The sequence below is a fragment of the Papilio polytes genome, unplaced genomic scaffold (genome assembly GCF_000836215.1).
Source record: "Papilio polytes unplaced genomic scaffold, Ppol_1.0 DF821400.1, whole genome shotgun sequence".
In the NCBI taxonomy this organism is placed as follows: domain Eukaryota; kingdom Metazoa; phylum Arthropoda; class Insecta; order Lepidoptera; family Papilionidae; genus Papilio; species Papilio polytes.
In genome coordinates this window covers 4,157,644-4,182,336 of record NW_013527804.1, presented here as the reverse complement: position 1 = coordinate 4,182,336, position 24,693 = coordinate 4,157,644, and the positions used below count along the sequence as shown (strand labels likewise).

Here is a 24,693-nt window from a genome sequence, read left to right as displayed (position 1 = left end):
AGTTTTTAGATACGAACACCTCGACTGTTCCGGTTTTTTTCAACGTAAGCACCTCTGTAATGATTGCGTAATACTTGTGTCCTTTCAATTAAAATGCGACTGCGAAGTACGAATACGCCTACTCTGCCACATGATTTTGACACAAGCGTCGAGTGGTTTGTACGCTTCTTTATTTATTTACTTTGCATGCGGTTAAAATATGTAGAAGGGAAAGGAAATAAGCCGTTTTCGTTGAAAAAGATGTTATTACATACTTTAGGTTCAACTTACAGCTGTAATTAAAGACTTTTGGTCCATTTTCATTTCCCGTCGGCATTTTCGTGCCGTCCGACTTTGTACCTTTATGCGTTTTATAATTTAAAACATAGACGATGAATATTCTACGTATATTTTAGGAATAATTCTCGAACTACTTGCTATGAATAATATTAACGTAGATAATATGTAAATGTGGGGATCACAGGAGAACCTTTTTGTTCGGGACCGTATCTGAATTAAAAGAGATTTAGTTCATGAAGTTGTTTTGTGAAGGGCTGCTATCGACTAGCGGACAGAATTTTAATGCAATTAATTTGCAATAGAATTAGGAATTGCTTTCTAGAATTGAAAAAAAATCATTTCGTCCGTCTTTATTCGCTTATTTAGCAAATATGATTTTGTAATACGAAAAATATGTTCGTTAACACCAAAAGCGCTTTTCGTAATGTGTTGAAAAGCAATTTTTATGTGTACATACTATATGTTGCAGGTATGACGTAATATATGTATCGTCTGCATTGCACAGAAATATATCTTACATATATTCGACCTGAATTAAAAACATTTGATCAACAGAAATAGCTTTGATACCATTTAGGGTTTAAAAAAGAATCCTAAAATTTTAAACATCTTGCCGACGGAACGCAATAACTTATAAAAATTTAACTTAAAAAACAGAAATAACTGAATTTGATTTGCAAATGGTTATATTTTATTTACAAAAATTTGAATTTAAATTTGAATAACCATCTATACTATTATAATAAAGCGTAAACACACACTTCTTTGTTGCCTAAGATGTCAGCAATTACAACATACTTTAGAGTAACTCTTATTTTGATATAAAGTCCTACACTTACGTCCCGCTTTAGGCTATATATTTTCATTAAACTTAGGGGGTAAATATTTTGGATAAAACCCTAATGTGGAAAAGAGACCGTAAATTCCTGCCAACATCAAGGAAGCAAGGTTGCCATGCATTGTCATTTTGACATTTGCAATTGATAATTTGACACATGTAAACAATAAAATAAAATTTTCATAATTTTATGCGGATGAAGTCGCACGGGAACAGCTAGTTATAAGCAAGCATAAATTGCACATTAGTATGCAAAAGCTAGAAAATAAATAAGTTGGAAAAATAAATTCTATTCAACCAGTATAAGTCTCGGTGTCCAGCTTTTCTTTTCCAGGATTTAGTTGTTCCAGCTGGTCCCGTTTGGGTATTGTTCTGGAATATTTTGCCGTCGCCTTTTGTCGATAGCGTGTTCCGTATTTCAGCTTGCAAAGACATGTCAGCGCGATATTATTATAAATTTTAGAAACAGAAATATTTTTTGTTCCCTTTTGTATATGTTATTCGAAATTTTAAAAAATGTTTTAAGATTAGTACAATAGGAAATATACGAGACTCAAGCAATATGCTTAGAAAATAAGTTAAAGTTAAGAGGCACTAAATGAAGATAGATTAATTAAGAAAAAACGAATAAAGCACAACTTTGTGTAATTAAAAAATAATCACTTTAATCAAACTCTACTTAGCTGGATTAAAAGTTCGCGGAGTGAACAGCATTGCACTTAACCTTGTTGCTATAATTTTTTATTGAAAAGTAATTGATCGCAATGAACTATTTAATTCGATTGCTATTCATGTTTTTGAAATAATCTTTTTACTTGCAATATTATAAATGGGAATGATTAGATGGATGTTTGGCAGAGTTTGCCTAAACGGTTGAACGGATCTCGATGAAATTTGGCATAGATGTAGACCATAGTCTAGAAGAACACATAAGCTACTTACTTTTTAAAATAAAACGCGGCCCAAATCGCTGGGTTAGTATAAATTAACATTTTTGAAGATTTCTCTTTGAAGAATATTTATGTGAATTTGTTTTTTGATCTGATTTGTTTCATTAATGATGTATTATTTCTATTCTTTCATTTTCGTGTATGACTATATGATATCATCTCTTTCATTTATCTTTAGATAAAAAGAGATAACAGTATATTTTGTTGAATCAGTGAACCTTGCTAAAATTTGAAATCTTATAAAGCATGTAATGTTGCGCATGTACAAATGCATTGGGATATTTAGAAATTGAAGTTTGGATAATAAAACCTACATCGTCTCTATATATCGATGCTCGAAGCGTACATATTATGTATTATTTTGTACATATGTGCAAAGAATATAAAGAAGCTTCGAGTATTTGTATTGATCAAGTAACGTCGTTTCCATGAAACGCTCTCCGATATCACAGTCTATTGATTTCAGGGAGCAGCTAGCGAATGCTTTGTGTTCATGTCTAGCATATAAAGTGTACATATGTAAGGTGACTAATGCCCGGTTGCTGAAGTTTTGTGTGTTTCATTATGAATGAATGAACGAATGAATATGTATTCATTGCCACAAAATAAAAATGACATAAAAGGACTTATAAAGAAAACACAATTATTCTAACACATTAGTGTTATGTTGAATTAAATTTCAACGGAGTACTTAATTTTCTTAATTCGGAAACGCATTACATAAAGTTAAAGAACATAAAACACTAACTAATGGTTAAAAGAAGCTGAGAAACCGGCAATAATACTGGTAATTCGCTCCGGCGTTCTTGATAATAGTATGGGAAAAACAAAAACTTTTATTATTACATATCATTTTTAATATTTAATATTTTGATAATAAATTAAGAAAAAGATTTTTTTAAAGATAATTAAGGAATAAAGTATTCATTTATGTACATTGGAAAACAACAATTGTAACAAACCAAAAAGTTTTCTCTCGATAAATGGCTAGTTAAAAATTTGCGAGTAGCAATTTTTAAAGCGATTAAAACTTTGTACACAATGAAATAAAACGTACATTATAGACTAATTACTAAGTATATAATTGTGTACATAAGCTTTAGTATTAATATGTCCATCGCGGAACAATAGCAAGGCCAAAGCCTTTGTCTGATACGTTCTGAATGGGTGCTGTCAAATTTTGAATAGAGGTCACCTCTATTAACATCTGGAAAACGTATTATAGCTCTTATTATTAAGTAAAACTTTTTAATAATTTGATAAAAGAATGATAGGTTTTTAAAATTATTAATAGTCTATATGTACCTTTAACCGAAAAATATCGGTGTTACTCGTTTTAACACGAATAAAGATCGCAATAACGAACTTAACTAAAATTATTATTTTCTTATTAAATAATTTAGAGGACAATTCTAGTATTGAATACAGTGTTGAGAATTTAGCGATGATAGAAATAATAGCGAAATCCAATTCGATTACGTACGACTGTAGTAGTAATAAACATTTATTTACTCTCATTACTTGTTATGGTCATTATTAATTTGAGAAAACAAAGTTTTTTTATTTCATAAGTTATAACTATAAATCAATCGATTCCAACTTCTATAAGAATAAAAATCGAAAATCGGTAAGATTCATTCTACTTAATTTTGAAATGAATTGTCAAACTAATCTAAATTATTTAGACAATTTTCAATCTCCTACACGATTGTGGAGTAATCTTTTGTTAAAAATAGAATAGTTCATTACCCGCTAGATGGCGTCGTGCTACGCAAACTTGAGAGGAGCTTAGACTACGAGTGGAGCTCCGAAATGAGGGTTATTTGAATTTATCATTTCCTTTTATTGTATAAAATATAAAAGAGGTAGGAGGTATAAACTTGCAATCGAGTGTACAAGCAGTCCTGGCTTTGTTAAAAATGAAGATAATTTGAAAAAAAAGAAAGTTTGTAGTCCTTATAAAAATGTTGGGCGTTAACATTTAATGTTTTACCACTGTAATTATTGTAAAGTTTAAACTTTCATAAGTATAAATACATAGGTATCTAGATATAAAAATAGAAACAAAAATCGAATCTCGATTTAGCATTTGATAGCAATAATTCGACTTACTTTTAGTTTTGTGTCTGCAGTAATAGAAGTTTTGAAGATATACGATAAAATTTATGTGTCTGGAACATTGAACGATGTAATAAAATATTTACTATATCTTTTCATATAATTTGTAGCTAAATTAGTGAACTATTTACGACATATAAAGTTTTATTTAAACAAAGAGTAGACAAGAATAAACAGTAAATAAACTTTCTGCTAAAGTATTTGATTACATTGGATTTTCGTGTTAAAGATTGTTCATTGTCCTTGTTACAATTTTTACACAATGTATGTGAATGTATGTGTGAAATGAAAAACGAAAACAAATCATCATCAACTTGCCCTAGTCCCTACGGAGGGTAGACACAGTATGTGCTGCTCTACCATTTCTATCACCTGTCATATCTGAATCCACTCCATTCTTAAGTATATCCTCTTTCACACAATCTATTCATACTTTCTTCGCTCTTCTTTTACTATTAAAACGAGTGTCAGTTCTATTCTGTAAATACTCTGTGGTCTGATATATTCTCTCTGGTTCATTACTCTATTTAGCAGTAGGCAGCAACTAATACAATAGAGACGTTCTCATTTGAAACAATGCGACGGCAGACTTTTGTTCCTGCAGTAAAAATCCTGAAAGGCAAGACGGTCTTAAAGATTTACAGTTTTTCCTTTAATGTAGGCTCTATTCTGTTAAAGTTCTACTTAAAGTTGCTTACCTGATAATGGATACTTTTCATGTAACTTGTACTAGGAATTGCAATAAGAAACACGAAAATGTACTTAAGCTAAATAAGTGTATTTCAACTACACTTTTTACTGAACTGTGTTCTTGCAATGATCAGTTTGGAAGCCGTTGGTATCATTTTTAGTTATATTCCAATGGTACTACTTTTGAATAGATAAAAAAAAAACTGTTCAGTTTAAACTTTTAGTTATAACTGAGCGTCTGTAGTGGTCTTTAACCACAAAGGTTAAATGGTCACTAAAGATTTGTATCCTCTTATTGTATAAGAACTAAAATCAATGAGCTTAAAGTTTTACAAGTAAATTGTTAGCACAAAATGGCGACGGCAAGTCGTTTTATTTAGTAAAAGATTACGTCATAAGTCAGTACATCCTGTGTAAAGCGGAAATGACAGCGAGGTGAGATTTATACGTGAAATGTGCAACGGAAAATGCGAGGTGCAACAAAATATTAAAGTTACATCAATGTTAAATTTTAAGCTTTAAATTTCATAGAATTTTATAACACTTTCAAGCATAGAAAATTGCTTTTTTATATTTAAATAAAATAGATAAACCAGATGGTTTAGTGGTTGAATCTTCAAGTATGGAATTAAATATTTATCATAAACAAGATAAGAAAATTTCAAAAGCGCACAAAATACAACGTTAGAAAATTAAGGCATTAATTATTATGAATTTAAATGTACTAATCATAACACGTAAAGGACAATGTAACACAATCTAATCGGATTGCAAACATTTAAAAAGATAACTAATTGATTTTATAATGACAAAATGCACTATTCCATAATTCAATGACAACTGTCGTCAGTCATTCGATGGTCGCCGTGACATATATCATGCACGATGCACATTCAGCCAGTACTAAAAATTATTAATGGCCAGTAACTTTATACGATCAAAAAGTATCAATCATTTCACCCGTTAAGCCTATTTAACCTTCAAACTTAATCATAAAATAGTATACGTTGAAGCCTAATTGAGTCATAGGCGCACGGAATGCTCAATGGAGCGTTGGATGGGCCCTTCTGCTCCAGTTGCCATGGCGACAGACCTTATTCACTTATATAGGGAGCTAAACTAATCTCGTATATGAGACTTGAGGTTGATCCCGTGAAAAATGAATTTTGAGGTTACTTAAACCTCGTAGGAGAGTAAATTGGGGTTGAATAATTTACTTGTATTCTTGCTCGTGTATTTCACTCGAGGGCGTCGTTTTTATTTATTTTGATGAAGTTGGGACGCCTGAGTGAATCTTATCTGCAATTTCGTTTCGTCAAATGGTACATTGTGTGCGTGGATTCCCCAATAGTTTACTTTTCTTGCAGGAAAACGTGAAAATGTTTCTTTAGTTTTATCTCGAATTCTTGTTCGAATTGATCACAAATTGATACATTTGTGTAGTACGACTATAATATAAACTATATGGAGATTATACGTAATGTAATTTTCCGGTACAATTAGTGACTCGGACATTTGCGCTGCCCATATAGTGAAGCGTGCATTGTCTTCGTGTTTGGCTCACATCCCATTCTCCGGATGTTGGCCTACATTTGAAGCTTCGTTGGCCGCAAACATTTGGCCAAACGCTTGAATACGTAGTCACTTGAGCGTGGCATGTCCACAATGCCAAGTTTCCGGATTTGGCTGTTTGTGTATTGAGTGCATGTTACTAATCGGATTGCGCTACGTTTATTGGCATTGTTGTGCAAAATCGATACACATAGCTTACTTTACTTTGTGTATGTCATTTGCAACAATGTGTATTGCTACAATTATGATTATCTATGATATAATGTAAAGAGAAAAGATTTGTCTTTGGTTTTTGTATCTATTGAAATAACTCAAAAACTACTGGGCCGATTCCAAAAATTCCTTCACCATCGTTCAGCTACCTTATCGTTGAATAACATAGGGTGTTTTAACTATGTTTTAATTTCACGTGGAAGAAGTCGCGTGCAACAGTATGTATTTCATTTTGGTAATGATAATTTTGTTGCATTAAACATTCCTTTAGATGCTCTTAAAGTATTTCTAATCTCAAAATACCTTAACTGGGTTATATTGTCTTTTACATTCTGTTAAAAAAATTTAAATGAAATGTCTCCGAAATAAACCAAAGTAAAATTGTACTTTTATGAAACATAATAAAGATATGAAACGTATTTTTCTGTTTGTGATTTAACGTTATTAATTTAAATATAAGCCAAGGTAAAAGCTTCATATGACGTCAGAACTGGAATAAATTTGAAGTAATTAACTTTGTTGTTTGCAATGCACGCTCGCCCCCAACCTGCTTGCTTTGTACATTTTATACACAGTAAGTAGCTACGGCGAAATTGTCATTTGCAGCATTTTTAATATCTTTTGTAATAACTGAAACTTAAAAACTTCTAGGAAATATATTAAAGGATTTAAGTAAACAGAAACATGTTTGTATTTCTTACAAGAATTATAATTAAAAATAATCCTTTTTATTTTTTAGATTTTATATTATTTAAATTGTACATGAAATTATTTCATCAAACAACGTACATATCTACTCCTAAATACTAGCTGTTGCTCGCGACTTTGTCTACGAGAAAGAAATGGGGCTTACATAATGATAAAGTAGCTTTTTAATGGTGCAATATTTTTTGAAATCTGTCTAGTAGTTTTTTCGTTATTAGTATTAGTATAGTTCATAAATTCGAAAGTTTGGATGGATGGATGTTTTTTAGAGTTTGTAGCCCAACCGGCTGAACGGATCTGAATGAAATTTGACATAGGTGTAAAGGATCGTCTGGAGGAACAGATACTTGCTTTTGTTTTCTTTTAATCCACGCAGACGGCGTCCCTGGCAAAAACTAGTATTAGTATAGATAGTATAGATTTATACACAACAAATCAAACTCAATGTATGCAGTTCGATTACATTAACAAACTAATCTCTATCTATATACAAATTGGACGTATGTCGGTCCGTGTACACTCTCAATTAATGCATACAAGCCATTAATTCCTCCAGTATATTAGCTACGATAATTGGTTGTCAATACCTGCTGAATACACGACTATCGGCCGATTATACGGATTGATTTACAACCTATGCTAGTTTATACATATTCAGGCATAGATTATATAGTTTATGACATATAACATCTTACTAATATTATAAATGCGAAAGTTTGATGCATAGATGTTTGTTAGATTTGTAGCCTCAAGTACTAAATGGATCTCTATTAGATTTGGCATTGATGAAAAGGATAGTGTGGAAGAACATAAACGCTCTTTACTTTCTTTTTAATTCAACGCCGACGAAGTCGTTTGCAAATGCTAGTAGCTACATAAATATTACAGATTTTCATAGCTAAAAGTTAAGATTATAGGACAATAGTCCTAACGAAGAAGGCAATGATAATTCTTAATAGTTTCTGGATATTTCGTCTCGAGTAATAGAAGTGAAATATTTTTTTTTTCTAATTACGCGAAAATATTGGCTATACTTTGTTAAGTTTTAATTAAGATAATATGAGGTAATTACTAATTTTATCAGTATTACTACTTTGTAAGCGATAAGACGATAAGCAGTCTTTTAATAGAGCTTTCGATGCTTAAAGCTCAGTACATTAACTGGTCGTTAAGAGAAGCTATAAAAGTCGCGTTATGACGTCAAAAATGATACATAACCGTCGTCAAGTTATTTTAAGCTTTAAAGTTTCATACAGAAAAGTGTTGCAAAATAACTGAAACATTTATAACTCTTTGTAATAAATTCTGTTGCGGTCAAATAATGTAAAAAATTTCAAGCACTTCGCTTAGTTACAATTTGACAGACAGAAGTTAATGGAATTCGGAGTTGTTGCCTTATAGTTTACTCAAGTTTCCATTTACTTTATTAGCACCTAGTGATTCAATAGTGTTAGATTAAATATAATTTCAACTGAGTAAAAGTCAAGTTAAGTAGTTCGGAAACGCATTTTTAAGTTATCGATCCAAAAACACTCACGAATGGTTAAAAGTAGCTGGGAAACCGGCAATTACCCGCTGTTCCAAATTTAATTGTTATATGATAACTGGCCAGTCTTGGCGGAATTCTTAATGAATTTAGAATAAAGTGCAATAAAAGATATATAAAAAAAATACTAGCCTTCGCCCGCGACTCCGACGCGTGGAATTAATAACAAAACAAAAGTAAGTAGACTATGTGTCCTTACAAACCCTACAACTATGCTAAATTTCATCGAGATCCGTTCAGCCTTTAGGCTACAAACTCAAACATCCATCCATCTAAACTTTCGCATTTATAATATTATTTAGTTTAGATTGAACCCATACAGTATTGTATCTGAGCGATCTATTAGATACGTTTATAGATAGATACAGTGTACCATTTAGATGTTTTAATAGACCAGTCGTATTGTCTGTAACAATGACAGTTAACGATCGCTCCTGGCCGCGACACTAGCGCCCCCAAACAATGGTTGAATAGTAATACGGTCGACGTCACGAATCATAAAGCTTAAATCACCGGCGCGAATGGCGTCGGTAATATTTTATGACGACCATTAGATAGTTTACTCCCGCTGTGCAGTTTGCAATACGCTACACTTTAACTGAATCGCAGCTTTATGTTGCCGTGGGTTTTCACTTCTGTAAAACTAATAAAAATACATACGTAGGATGGCAAATAACCTAATTTCGTATTCTATGAGTATTTGCTATCAGGGGTAAACGATTCTTGTAGATTTTTAATACTAATTCTACACTAAAGAATTCTTAATAAACATTTAATACCTGTGAGTGGTATTATCATTTAATTAAAAGCAAAAATTACATATAAAATATCACGTAGATAATTAATTCAGCGTATATATGAAACTCGTGAGGAGTTTAAAGTGCCTATTACGTATCTAATGGCCATCCCTTTGAAGGGCAATGAAACGTTCGTTCACCGGCGCGCCTGCTAATGGCCGCGTCTCCTCCGAATTTCACACAACTCTCCAAGTAAATTTACTTACCAAGACATGAAAGAAATGTATGTGATATTTTACGACTTCTTACATTGAAATACAGAATATGCTCTGAAGAGATTTGCTTTCGTTTTCTTGCACCATTGTTAAGAATAAGTCTAACTTATCAAAAATGACTTCGTCTTCTATGTCAGAAAAATTCATTTTAAGCTATATATGTATTTATTGTTGCTCAAAATGATATGGTCACAGTCACAGACCAATTATAATGAATGATCTTGTTATGATAGACAAACAGATTTTTTGACGTTTTCTCTAATACTTAAAATCGTTAACTAGTCAACGTAAACACTTTATAAGTGTAATGGATGTATCATGTTGTAAATTTATGTGTAACAACTTTCATCATTGTGCATTCTCTCTCGACTCATCCGCGGCATAATAAATTTAGGTTGTCAAGGGAGATATTAACCAAGTTTAGGAACAAATTATCAACTCAAAATCCACCCACCTCGGGTAGTTTGCGAGTAATTACATCGTTTAGCATCTCAGCTACTGTCGTTTTATTGCACGTGAGTGTACCTGCTACAGTCGTTACCAAGCAAACGATCAGATATAACCACTTTATTACATGACGACACGCTACACCGCAGTTCAAGAATCAATATCGAGCGTTCAATATGTGAACTCCGTATCGCGCTGTTACCCTGGTACATTTCTCGGTATATTAAACGACTTTTTATTGCTATTAAATGTGCCTTATAAGAAATGTGTCTAGAGATGTAATGAAATCTTTTAATTTGGGCGTCATTAAAGTTTCTTTCGCATAATTATGAAAAACAATCATATTTATATTGTTCTTTTTTGTCACTGCATGTTTCCAAAATTGAGTTGCGATTTAATTGGTATTAGTCTCGTAGATTTTAATAATATACAAGTAAACATAAATTTCTCGGAACAAACTGTTACATGTCGTCTTTACGGTGGTCGCACTTCGATTTATTAACTCCGTGAATCTAAAAAGGTTTGATAAGATTTAAGGGGTTTCTAAAACCTTTTCGATATATTAGATTCATTCCATTTAACTTTATCAAGGTGTTTTATTCCAACTTAAATACGTTACTTACGATAGCTAAGTGATTGAATGGTTAGAGGTTAAAATTTAAGCTGTGGTTTTTGGAATACTCACAAAGTTAAACTTTTCTTTTTGTTTTATACAGTTTAGATGCTTCTTTCTTAAGCTAATAATGATCTGAATCTAGAATGTAAGATAAATACTGTTAAAACGACGTTAAAAACAGATATGGGCTTTGATGAGATTGATTACCCGTTACTTATTTTGTGGACCTATTTGAATAGAGCTTATAAAGGAACGCAGTGGTACATAATTGATTTGATTTTGAGATTGGGTAATATGATAAAATAAGCTGAATGGAGCAGTTTTAAAAAAGTTTAAGGTAGAGATTAGGTCTCTCTGGGTGCCAGGGTAGCAGCGGCTGTGGGGAGTGTGAGCGTCGCAAACGGAGCATGTAGGTTAAGGGCCCTTAGCGCTTTGTTAGCGCGCTCTAATCACTGCCGGCCCTCGAGGGCACGCGGCGCGGCGGCGCTCGAGAGCTCGTGGCGTTTTGTGCCCCTATACTCCGAACTATCTCTTGCCGCTACCTGTATGCAAAACGTTCTTTGTTACGGAAAATCTATATAATAAAAGGGTTTTATGGTTTATCTTATGGGTTCCGATGCACTGGATAGATTATGGTAAGATTTGGGTTGACCTTTCTTAGAATGCCAGTTTTACACCAAAAGTAAAGATTCATTTTGATTATTTCTTGAAAAGTAGACTACTTTATGTAATGTAATTACTTAGTATGGTAATTGTGCTCACTTGTATATTGAATACAGAACATGCTGTGATCATGCATATTGAGAAGAATAAAAGTGAATTATCCAGGAAGTTAATAAGTGCAAAATAAAAGATACTTTAAGCAATTGATATACGGTTTAAATTAGTTCGTTTGAATCTTCGTGATTCGCAAAACATATTTTGTTAAAGATCCAGCTTTTGCAACCATTATTGTTCGTGCAAAATTTATTGGCTCCGCGTTGACCGTGCACTGAATTTGTAATTGGATTTCGGCAGTGCTCTTGTCTGTGGTTTCCTCGTGCAATCATTTTTGGATGATATACGGTTTAAGGAGTATTATTGCTTTTGTACTCTGCATGGAAAATATCTGTTGTTTTTCATTTCATTTACATATTTTGTAATGGAACTTGTGATCGAGAAATGATAACTGAAAACCCGTAACATAGTGGTGTCGCTTACTACCTTTTTTTTTAAAAAAAAAAAAAACAGATATAGTAGTGCCATAAACAGTATGTTTTTGTAGATGTTCTTGCTGTTAAAAATCTTATTGCAATTACCAACTATGTAGGTGACAGTGATATAAATCGATTAAAAATTACCGGCATTTTAAGTTACTACAGTTTTTGTCACCAAAATAATCAAAAGAAATTAAATATGAAACGGTATTTCCAATGGGCTAATAATGAAGTTGGTCCTTTGTGGCTGAGGCGCTAACAGAGGCTCTGTTAGCGCCTCCCTCCCTCAGGGTGGAATAAGGGGGAGGAGGTGAAACTCATTTCCGGTCCTCCGCCGGCCGTCGACCAATAGAGAAAAATTCTATTCAGAAATGTCTCGCCACTTCAAAACGTAATTTCATATTTCCGTTTTCAGTGGCTTGTTAATTTTCTAACTTCTGTTCTTCTTCTTTTTGTATATGAAATGATAATTTGCAGAGAATGAACAAATAATAAGCACACTTGTTAGTTTGTTAGCGCTTTTCCCTTTTTGTCATTTATTTACCGAGAAGGGAAGAGACAATCTCTAATCCCTTTAAGATTAATTTTCCGTTGATTTCTTCTTCAGGATTTAATTTTATGCTATCGATTTCTAAAAATTGTTCTTTAATATATTGCGATGTAAGAACAAGAGATGAAATATATAAATTAACCACATAAATAATAATTTTAAGGAAGGCATTACCATGTTAGTATTCTTTAAAACATTTTCTTAAACTGCACAAAGTTAAATTACATTAAAAATTCAACACTGCTTCAGAAGACAGAGGAAATGAACTTTCACGTTACGTGTTCTTGGCAAAAAGAAAACATGAAATTGGCAAATGTTACCAGTGTATAGGTTCACGTTCGGAAGGCGCTAGCCTGGCAACTCTCCAGCCCACTTGGCAACTACAAATGCCTACGTTTTCACCATTACACCCTACTTATGGCCTGTTTCCCAGCTACATTTAACCATTTGTTAGTGTTTTCGATTCGATAAATTCATGAGATGCGTTTCCGAACTACGTAACCTGAGTTAAACTTTTTGATACTCAGGGCAATCTCATACTAATGAATAACTAGGTAATGATAAAATAAATCGAAACTTCAGAAACCCAGCATAAATAAAATTGTTCTTTTAAATTTATACGTTACTAATGTAATTTGCTCTCAGCTGGATATCTAAAAACCTATTAGATGGTTTATATCAATTTTCTTACTATTCCCTACTGTGGTTAAATTATTTACGTTCTAAGGTGACATGTAGAATAACATGACGGATTTTGAAAAACTAGGTGGTTCTTTAAGTTCGAAATATGAAACAAAATGGTTTTGTATATTTTGGGAACAATATATATATATTCAATAATATCGTTAAATTGCTAGTGGAGCTACAAAGTCCTTACTCCTCAGTTCCATTAAAGGTTTTGAGATAATCAACCTTATCGAGAGTAAAGTGAAAAAAGGCTGTCTTTTTATTCAATCTTCACTGGCATAAATTCCTTTGAAGCATATTTGCAGAGGAATCCAGAATATTCCGCTCAGCAAAAACAAGCTGCAATTTATATCCTCGTGTGAGCTCGTACTAATTGCAATTAGATACATTTAATGAGAATTTTACTGAAGCATTTTATATCCTTTAATAAACAAGCTTTAGATTCCTAAACTTTTTGCTGAAATTAAATTATCCACGCTGAAAAAAAAACCTTTACAAACATTGAACGTATCCTTACTAATAATAGATTTTGACCGCTACTCCGTTCGCGTAGAAGTAAAAAAAACAAAAATGAGCCTATGTGTTCTTCCAGACTATCCTCTACGTCAATGTCAAATTTCATATAGATCCGTTCAGCCATTCAGGCTACAAACTCTAACAAACATCCATCCATCTGAACTTTTAACATTTATAATGTTAAGTAAGATTATAAAGAGTTAGCTTAGATTATAAAGAGAGAGCTCAAAAACTACTTGGATGATTTTACGAATTCCTTCACCGTTAGAAAGGTAATTTATCTGTGAGTAACATAGGCTATATCTCTTTTTATTTCTTTATTATTATTTTTAAATTTCACGTGGCCAGTCACGGCTAAAAGCTATAATTTTATAAGAAAAATAGTTTTCTCGAAAATAAATCTCGTAAACAAGAATGAATATTAAACCTCTTAACGCTAATTAATTTTATAAATAAAGTCCCTTTATTTCTTAAACTTGATCCTACTAAATTATGAAGCGATTTTATTTAATCTTATTATTTCTATGAAAATTCGGAGGTTATTAGCATTTTTAATTAAGTGGGCCGTTGCGTCCTTATTCCATTGTCTTGGCTGTCATTATACGTAACAGCAGTGGGAATTGTCGGCTCTAAAAATTTTAAAGCCAACAGTCCGCTCTGGAAATGAAAAAATGTTGTGTGTTTCTACATTTTCCTTTGCGAGCGTTGAATTGTACGTTTCCTTTACATGTGAATCTTTTAGTATACGTCATACTTCGCTACAGTCTGCGTTTTATGCGTTTATGATATGGAGAATTCATAACTTGAAAAAATATGACATAACCCTTCCGATATGAGATTTGTATTTTATTCTTTCGCATTGAAATGAAAAATTATGTATTGAAAAATTGATATTGTCAACTTGAAATTCTTTTATTAAAAAGGCCATAACAATCAACAAAACAGCTTTGGGTTCAATATTTAAAATGAATGCTCGAAATGTTCCACACTTTTATCTAAAACAATTTAGCCAATAGCTGTCAAGTAATTAAAACTGATACTCGAATTCAATACACTCAAATACTATAAAACAATATTAGATACAATTTTAATGTTTGACATGAAATTGATACGCGAAATACTCAATAACTTTAATGGTTTTTCAGAATATTCCCCTTCAAATGCTAAAAGCAAAACAACTAAAATGGCGACGCAATAAAAAGTGCTACAATTTATCGAAAAGCCAGACATCTTTGTACAAAAATGAAAGAAAAAAAAACCAAAGCGACTGTTGCATTTTCAATTCCTTCTAGTCTTTTTGTTTCGTTCTAGACTAGTATTAAAATGTCGGGAAGCGTCTGCGAGATAGTCCTGCAATTCCTCGTAAATGCTTTTCTTGCATTCAATGTAGGAACAATTATTGCTTTTTCGTTTTAACGAAAATTGGTCTAAACCTTTTTTAATGTAAACTCCTGTACGATTGAAAAAAGTAATTAATTTTATTATAATGCGAAAGTATAGATGGATGGATGTTTACGATTAAATGTTAATATTATTGCCAATTTTCATAGACAGCAATATTATTATGTTATACTAGCTTTCACCCGCGACTCCGTCCGCGTGGAATTAAAAAACAAAAGTGAGTATGTGTTCTTCCAGACTATCCTCTACATCTATACCAAATTTAATCGAAATCCGTTCAGCTGTTTAGACTACAAACTCTAACGAACATCCATCCATCTAAACGTTCGCATTTACACACACATGTAAACAGCCATTCAAGTAGGATGTTAGGTTTTCCTGTACTTTTAATCTAAAGAGTAATAAAAGTAGAATACTTAAGCTATCCGCTTGCTCACTTCGGTATATTAAATTTTTACACCTATGCTTTCAGTAGATATTAAAGCAAATTAACATACCATATGACGCATACAGGATAAATATTCAAGATGGCTACGAGCGCGGGGAATAATTAAAAATAGTTACGAAACTCCCGCTCAAGCTTCTATTAAATTAATTATTCAATATCATAACCAGAATGTTCGCAATTCGCTAGGGAATTTTAAGATAAAATGTCAACATTAATTACAATAGTGACGACAGCTTAGCTTACTATCGCACTCAGAGATGTTATGTCCCTATTTGTATAGATTTAACCTCAATTGGTTAAGGAGTCCTGAATTTAAACAGAATTAATTGTGCAATAACTACTACATTTCAAGTAGTCTTCAGTTTTAGGGTATGAGGGGAGTTGAGTACGTGATTCTAGAGACTGTGGTGAGTCAGATTCGCAGACCTGTGGCGCTTACTGTTCTATGCCCTGTGTGCTTACCCAAAGTGTTCGTAACGTTTTTATAGAAAATGACATCCTATAGGTAATTAAAAAAGAATTATTGAGGGTCCAGTTAGGAAATATTAAATGAAAAATGCAAACAATTTCTCGCGGAATATGTCGCTGTATGTTACATTAAGGATCTCATCTTTCAAATGGACGCGTTACTTTAGTTTTTATTGTAGCTATAAAAGTGAAGCGTGGCAGAGCCGACACGACTTGAATAAGTAACTCCGCTGTTGCCTCTGCTTTATGGATAGGCTGAGACTAAGTTATTCGGTCTAAAATCACAACCGAAAAAAAATAAGGTCGGACATGCATTAGGTTTCACTTGAAGTTGCAAAGCCTCTTTTTAATCATGCTGAATACTAATATTATAAATGCGAAACTTTAGATGGATGGATGGATAGATAGATGGATGGATGTTTGTTAGAGTTTGTAGCCTAAACGGTTGAGCGGATTTCGATGAAATTTGGTATAGATGTAGAGGATAGTCTGGAAGAATGCATAGGGTACTCACTTTGTTTTTTTTTAATTCACACGGATGGAATTGCGGGCGAAAGCTAGTCATCTAAAATAAAACTTGAGAATATTCGTATAGGAGATTTGATCTCTTTTCGTATACATATTAAATAATAAAACTATGCCGGAGTTCAAAATTATTACACCAACAAAAAGCTGTACTATATGCGAATAATAGGAGCTATTTTTCTATCCGCCAACTTGTCCGAATTTATCAGATTACTAGTGAAAAGTAATGTTAGAAATTTTTTATCGTATTAGTAAAGTTTAATAAATTATTTCTCTCGTATGTATCACATATTATACAAAGGAGTTTCGATTAAATTTCCTCCACCTGCTGACTCGATCCGCTTACAGCCACCCGGATATTACTCGGCTGATTCGATCCGGATATAAATCAGACTGCTCGAGAGCCATTTTATCCGGGAACTATTTTATTTCACTTTATCTTCGAATCCTGCACGATTCTTGTAAGAGCTTATCTCAAGATTTTAGTGATTACCTTTTGATACCTTTAACGGATCTTTTATCTACTTCGTCATCGTTGATGGAAGTTTCTAAAGTGATCGTTACCTAGAAATGACATGTTGTTTTTTCTATTATATTGGGTAAGACAATAATCCTAGAGTGCCTAGAAACTAAAGCAAAACAATTTAGTTAATCAACTTTACCGCAATTAATTAAAAAGACGCAATGCATCGGCCACTGCATTGTGCCAAGAGATTACTCCCATATCCGGGTCGACGCGCCCTTTATCTATATTCACCCGGGCAGCGGCGGGCGACCGGGCGACCGCATTCTGGTCCGATACACCCGGGTATTACCTGGTCAGCCCGGATATAAATCGACCAGCGATTTCGGCTGCGACGTGAATGATGTTTGGCGATATCGCCCGTTTTATGGTCACTTTGTCTTCTTTTTTGATTAGGTGAATGTAACTTTTTGCCTTTGGGATAATATTTAGATTTATGGATATGAATCCATATGTCTATAAAAAAATTAATTGAGTTACTTTAATAAATTTCGAAATAAACAAATGCCACGGACAATGTGACTTAGTTTCTTTTGATTGTTTTTATAATTTTTTTGACGTTATATGTAATTTAATGGTTTTCGAAACGCTGGATTCTGAAAGCTAAACAAAGCGTGTTTAATTAAAAATAGTTCTCTTAAGTTTTTTTTTTACTCTTTGTCTCCGGTACTAGTGCTGGGCGCAAACTGCAATAATAAGATTTCGCGAGCGTTCGCGTGAAATGAAAATCTTTAAAGTCGACATTATCTCACTGAGGAGCTTAAGTTGTAATGCCTTTTGTTATTACGTGATTTTAAATGGAAGTTTGCGGGAACGCTGAATGTTTTATATTTTTCTCATTTCTATGTTAATAAAGCATTGTTGAATGTAGTTCGTACGTTACTTTAATTTTAAAAACTAAATATGAACGTTGATATAAAAAAACATGCTTACAAAACTTTGCAACAGAAAAAGGTCACTGTTTATTAATTACGTGGGTAACGTTTTTAAAACTTATTTCAGTCAAAACAAAATATTAATAAAATTTGTTAAACAAAACAAAAGAGCTATAATCCTCTCATTTGTATTTTTATTTGCGATATAACAATGAAAGTATATAATTTTGCCGTGTTCAGGCATTATTTGCGTATGCAGGGGCATACGGGAGTGTGGGAGGGGTTCGTACTGAAGTATTTACAATGAGCAAACGAAGCGAAAGGTTTTCTGAAATGTTCATCTTTGGTACTGGCAACTATATTCCATTTATGCTTGTTTGAATTGATTTTATTACAATTGTCGTTTCAATCCATTTAAATTATTGTTTTCTCTCTGCAATTTTGAATGTTTCTTCTTTTAAATTTAAAAATGTGATTAATGGTGACAATATCCAAGTAGTATTTACTTAGACTATTTATTAATGTAAAAACTTGTATTTAATTAGGTTGTGAACGAACATTTTATTTATATAAGTGAATAAAGGTTAAAGAACTCAGTAAAAGGGTACCTTAATAGAAACAGTTGCAGTCTGCATTGCGTGATATTCGACTATGAAGCGTTGCATGCGATAAACACTAGTGTGTCTGTACCTTTAGAGTGGAAATTAGTTCGTGCACGTCGAGTACACCGCTTTGTTAGTTTAGGATTTCAGTGTTATGTTAGGGTGCACGCAGACTGGAAATTTGATTATAATCAAAGCGGGCTTAGTGGAGCGTTTGTTTAATTTGGGTTTCATCACTGGATGCACAATGTTGGGGCACGTACTGGTTTACGGTAAAGATACAAAAGACAATTGGTGTCAATTATTTCGAATTTAACTACGTTAACACATATATTAGTTTAAGTTAGTTAGAGTTCAACAAAAGATTCGGTAAGAAATGTACTCTTTACAGTACATCTGAAAACATATTTAGCAAAATAAACATCTTAAACAAACGTGCAAGTTCTCCGATTCTAGATGAATTGGTATTGAATCGACATATACAATGGATACGTGTTGACGTCAGAGCAGGTACAATGGACACGTGTGGACGTCAGGTCGGCAATTACATTAGCCGTCGGTCCATTCCGCTTGGTAGCGCTGTAGCAGAATGGATTCCCGTCCCACACTTCACTAGACGCGTTCTCTAATAGACTACTATAGTGTGCATAACAAGTCATGCGCTGAAGCGGATTTGAAATTTGTTTTAATTGATATATGAATTTAATCCACTTGTAAATATTTGACTTATTTATAATATTTTGGATGTAAATGTGTTTTAGATACTTCAACTAACACAGTCGCATCTTTCATGGAAATGAGTGTTTCTGTTGGTGTACAAATTAAAAAAAAAAGGGTCTTACAAAGCCTTTATCAAGACACTATAACCCTATATTCGTAGTAGAAAATACTTTATATTTCCAACAAAATACCGTGAACAACGTCAAATAGCTCAGTGCCTCTGAAATGCGAGAATACCTTTGAAATATACGGGCGGTATTCGGTGCGAGCCAAAGTGGGGAACGGTTTATTGCCCTAAATAGAGGAGAGCTAGGCTATGTGAATTATGCATTGTTAGCCTTTACTCTGTACCCGTGTGTGTAATTAAAACAAGTACTTTATTGTAAGAGGAAAATTTCACTGTGACTGAGAATAATGTCGTTTACACTTTTAAATATAATCAAAATGATTGCATTATTAAAATAAAAAAAATATAATAAAGTAGCTTGCATTTGTTTTAATTGCTATCGATAAATACTTTAAAATGTTTTTTTAATTTACCTTAAAGAGTAAAGTACGTTATAAGAGAGGACACATCAAAAATTAAATAATCTAAAATTTCAACAAAGCCCAAAGAACAATCTCAGCCGTTACTCTTTCTCTGGAGTTTCTTAATGACAAACTTGTGAACTTAAACTCCTGAGAGTGTAGTTCCGAGGACGCTTTAGCAATATTGACCCTACGGGAGTTAAGTGAAAGCTTGAGAAATATGGCTTCATAAATTATGCTCGCCCAGATTTTGGAATTCTACTGAATAATAAATAGGAACCAAAGTAACTTAGTGGTTGCACGTTTTTAATGGTCTAATAAAGTTCATTTAATCTTTTCGCTATTATCCAGTATACATAAGAACAACTTTAAATTATATAAGTAATTGGTGTATTAATAAGGACCAAGTATATGATTATTATCGGCGAAGAAATTTAAAGATTTATGTGAAGTCAACCAACCCGCACTTGGCCAGCCTGGTTGACTATGGCCTAGTCACCCCTTATTAGGGTAGGCTCCGAACCCCTCGGTGGGGACTTATAATGAGCTGGTGATGATGATGATAATATGATTATTATTATAAATCATAATACAAAGTTAATTCTTAAAAACTAATAACGGATGATGCCCATTATTGCGTATTCATTTCGAATTGAATTTACAAAAATCATTCAATATTGGCTTCTAGTCAAATCTTTTTTCACGTTTTAGCAATCAAAGCCCGTGTCAAACGGCAAAGCGTCCCCCAAGAGCGCGAGATAAATGGCCGCATCACGACTTCTGCCTCTCAGATAACGGCTATTGTAACAATCCAACATTAAACGTACCATTTTGAGATTTCCAATTTAATCAGAATGAAACTAAATTGTTTTTTAAAAAGGTTGAAAGGTCATTTGAACATCAACTAATGAGTTTCGACTGCTGTAGTAACACTTGTATCGTTGTCTCTATATTTTTAAAGAAAATGAAAGAGACATTGTGAGAAAGGTAATACATGGCTAATGGATCCATAGATTTAGATAACTGAATAGAGAAAATATCTGAAAATCTATATTTAACGTTATCTACCATAGGCTACGAGATTGTGTTTTATTTATTATGATGATAATCTTTCTATGTCATGGTTCTGAGTATTTCTGTGTATACTTTAGGGATCTTAAATCAATTTGTAAGTGATTACGTCCTATCTTATCTCGCAATGGCTTCAGGTTCGTCGTTAAAACTTTGTACCGTCGCTCCGTAATGATCTACCGAATAGTAGAGAAACTTCTAAAGAGATTTCCTTTGGACGTCCTTTCTACAATTAGATAGCTTGGAGCGTTAAAACGTTTCGAAAAAGTAAAACTGTTTTAGCGAACTTGATTAAAGTATTAAGAAGTGTGATAATTATCAAAGTTTTTTGAATCTACAGAGGTAAAATGTATATTGCTGAAAAACTTAGTCATAGTAATATATGGTTTCTGTTATCGACCGTAGTCTTATATTCGATTGTAGATCGTAGATTTATACCTAAACATGATTTTGTAAACGTTAACTGAAATACACAATTAGTCGAAGTTCCATTAAGACTACTAAAACTAATTAACGAGTAGGAGGTCGCTTGTGGCAATTCAATATAAACGAAGTAATGAGGCGCTTCTAAAAGTAGTACTTTGTAGCGAATAGCACCAATTCAGCGCTGTCGTTGTCGTGCCGGTGTAGCGTAAAGCGCTGGATTCCGCAGCTTCTCTTGCGGTTAATAGTGAAACTTTTCTCATTTATTTGCGCAAATATTGCGCTAATTTTGCTGCGCTTTACAATTCGCAGCAAGCGCTTAATAATAAATTATACGGAGTTCTGTTCTTCACTTTCAAAACATTCGCGAATGCGGCAACATTATTAGAACAACATTTTTGTAAGCACTTTTTACTTCGTAACATTAAACGTTGCACTATTTTTCAGTGCGGTAGTTGAATCTATCAAACTATGATATTATGATATTGTTAATCATACTAATATTATAAATGCGAAAGTTTAGATGGATGGATGGATGTTTGTTAGAGTTTGTAGCCTGAACAACTGAAAGGATCTCTATGAAACTTGTTATAGAAGTAGAGGATAGTCTGGAAGAACACGTAGGCTACTGACTTTTTTTTTAATTCCACGCAGACGGAGTCTCGGGCGAAAGATAGTAAATTTTATAAATATAAACATTGCTAGTTGTACTTAAATCTTTATGAAATTTACACATAACGTTTTACTACTCTTGTACAGTCGTCTCTCATTAGGGCTCCACTCACGAACTCCAGTGCGGCCCTGGCATACTGACTCGTTTTTTCCAAAAGACCTTAAATACGTGCTCTATATATTAAAGCGGAAATTTTCTTCACACATAGACTTCATTAACTTAGGAATTTCAATTTCATTAAAAGGTTTTTAGAAAACAAATTAGAACAATTTTAAAAAACATGTTAGCGCAAAAATTGAAGTCATTCTTGATAGTTATATTAAGCTACTTTTATCTACATTTTTAGTAGAAAAGAAAATGTTTTTTTAAATAGTTGGAACTATTAAACTACAGGATCGTTCAATTTAAAATTTTACGTGCGCTTAAAAATTCAGGCGCAAAGTACGGTCTTTTTAAATTCACAACACTTTACGAGTGTTGAATGGCTTTTAAAATTGAAAATGTTCTTTTTTATTGAGCGTAGGATAAAATACTTTATGTAAACGTATAAATGCCTTTGTAATAACAGAAAACTTAAATTTTATTTACTAGAATGGAAAAGGGACAGGGTCTTGTTTTCTAATTATGTTTAAGAAAATAAACTCGGCAATTGGGAATTTACGAACATCAAAAGATGTTTAGTGTAATAGAAATAAAATAGGTTAAATATCTGGTTTTATGAATTACTGTAGTGTAAATGAAAATTTAATTTAGAAAGAATAGAATATTATTATGGGCCAAGACCCACTTTGGGTCGCTGCGCCAACGCAGTAAGTAAGAATATTATCTCATTTATGTTCGTGTCGTTCGATTATTATTAACATTTTATTGACGTGTTGTATATTAGTCTATACTATTATCTTCTTCTTCGTATCTTCATTGCTGAAGGTCGTGCTTGCCCTGGTAAGCCTTTACCGTTTCATCTACCAGCTGCCTCCACGCCGCCCTGTCTTCGGCAGCATACATATGTTAAATTACAATTTTAAAACAGTTTTGTATCGGCATGAATATGTAAAATTAATACGTTTTACATACGAGTATACATGCCAATAAAAGGCGATGGATGGATAAAAGTTGGATGGAACTACTAATTTTATTTATTGGAACTAATAATTTATTTAAATGGTATTATGAGATTTAGTTTGGTAATAATACGACTACTTGTTATGCATTTTAAAATAGATTATTTACTTTTGACTGAAAAATGGTATACAAAGTCAGAAGTGCAAATTGGATCACGTGGAATATTCGCATTCGCACGCATCATAGAATGCTTGAAGAGTTTTTTAAATGAGCTAGAAACTTTAGCGGAACTTTGTCATTGCCAATTATAACATTTACGATGAAATTGAATTAAATTACCTTCAGTATCTTCAGGGAAGTTATTTAACAAAATTAAGAATAAAAGTTACTTACAAACTCACGGAAAATATTACTCAAGCCTTTTACTTAAGTGAAAATTCACTGTGAATTACTTCTGAGGACTTAACTCGTTAGGAGTTGATAATTCTTTATATTCGTGTCGTTATTTTTATTTTAACACTAGCTGTTGCCCGCGACTTCGACCGCGTGGTATCAGAAAACATACGAACTGTATAAAAAACAAAAAGCTACGTATCCCCCGGGAACCGGACATTTCTCGGGGATGAACCTTATCCCATGTGTACTCCAGACTTTGTTTTATATCTGTGCCAGATTTCAATTAGATATGTTGAACCGTTGCAGAATGATCGACTAAACATTAAAAACTAAATTAATGAATCCAACGGGAACCATATCTATTCACGGGATAAAAAGTAGCCTATGTGTTTTTCCAAACTATTCTCAAAATCTATGCCAAATTTCATCGAAATCCGTTCAGCCGTTAAGTCTACAAACTCTAACAAACATCCATCCATCCATCGTTATTTTCACATTTACGAGTATAATATTAGCTATGATATGATTTATTTTTATACAGTGAAGTATGATTGTTGAAATTAATTAAGATTTCTAGTTCTGTTGAGTGGAATTGTTAATATTTGAAGTTGTTTAAATAATATTTAGTTATCAACGTTACCAAACTATATAAATTTCGTTTCTTATGATATCGTTGGTAAGTTTGTGCGAGCGTTAATTTCTGTGTAGAGGTTGCGGAGGAAACAATTACAAACAGTTGTGCAAACGTGTGACGTCACAGGGCCCTCTAATAAAGTTTAACGGAAATTGCTTCGTTAATCCTCAGGCTTCCCTCGTACGCTCCGCAAACATTTTTAATTGTTAAAAGTTTTAAAAACTTAAACATCGTCGAGATAAAATTGCAGTAGAAAATTTTTTATGTTGTGAGAAAAGATACAAGCTTACACAACTAGTATACTATGAAAGTAAAAAGTCTTCTTCTCTTTCGTATCTTCATTGCTGAAGGTCGTGCTTGCCCTGGTAAGCCTTTACCGTTTCATCTACCAGCTGCCTCCACGCCGCCC

The 24,693-nt window shown here is 32.9% G+C and overlaps 1 protein-coding gene across 2 annotated transcripts in view; it reads left to right on the top strand.

The window, feature by feature from the left end:
• LOC106108894 (beta-amyloid-like protein) overlaps positions 1-24,693 on the top strand; it is an 89,019-nt gene that overhangs the window by 268 nt on the left and 64,058 nt on the right. The window lies entirely within an intron of this gene.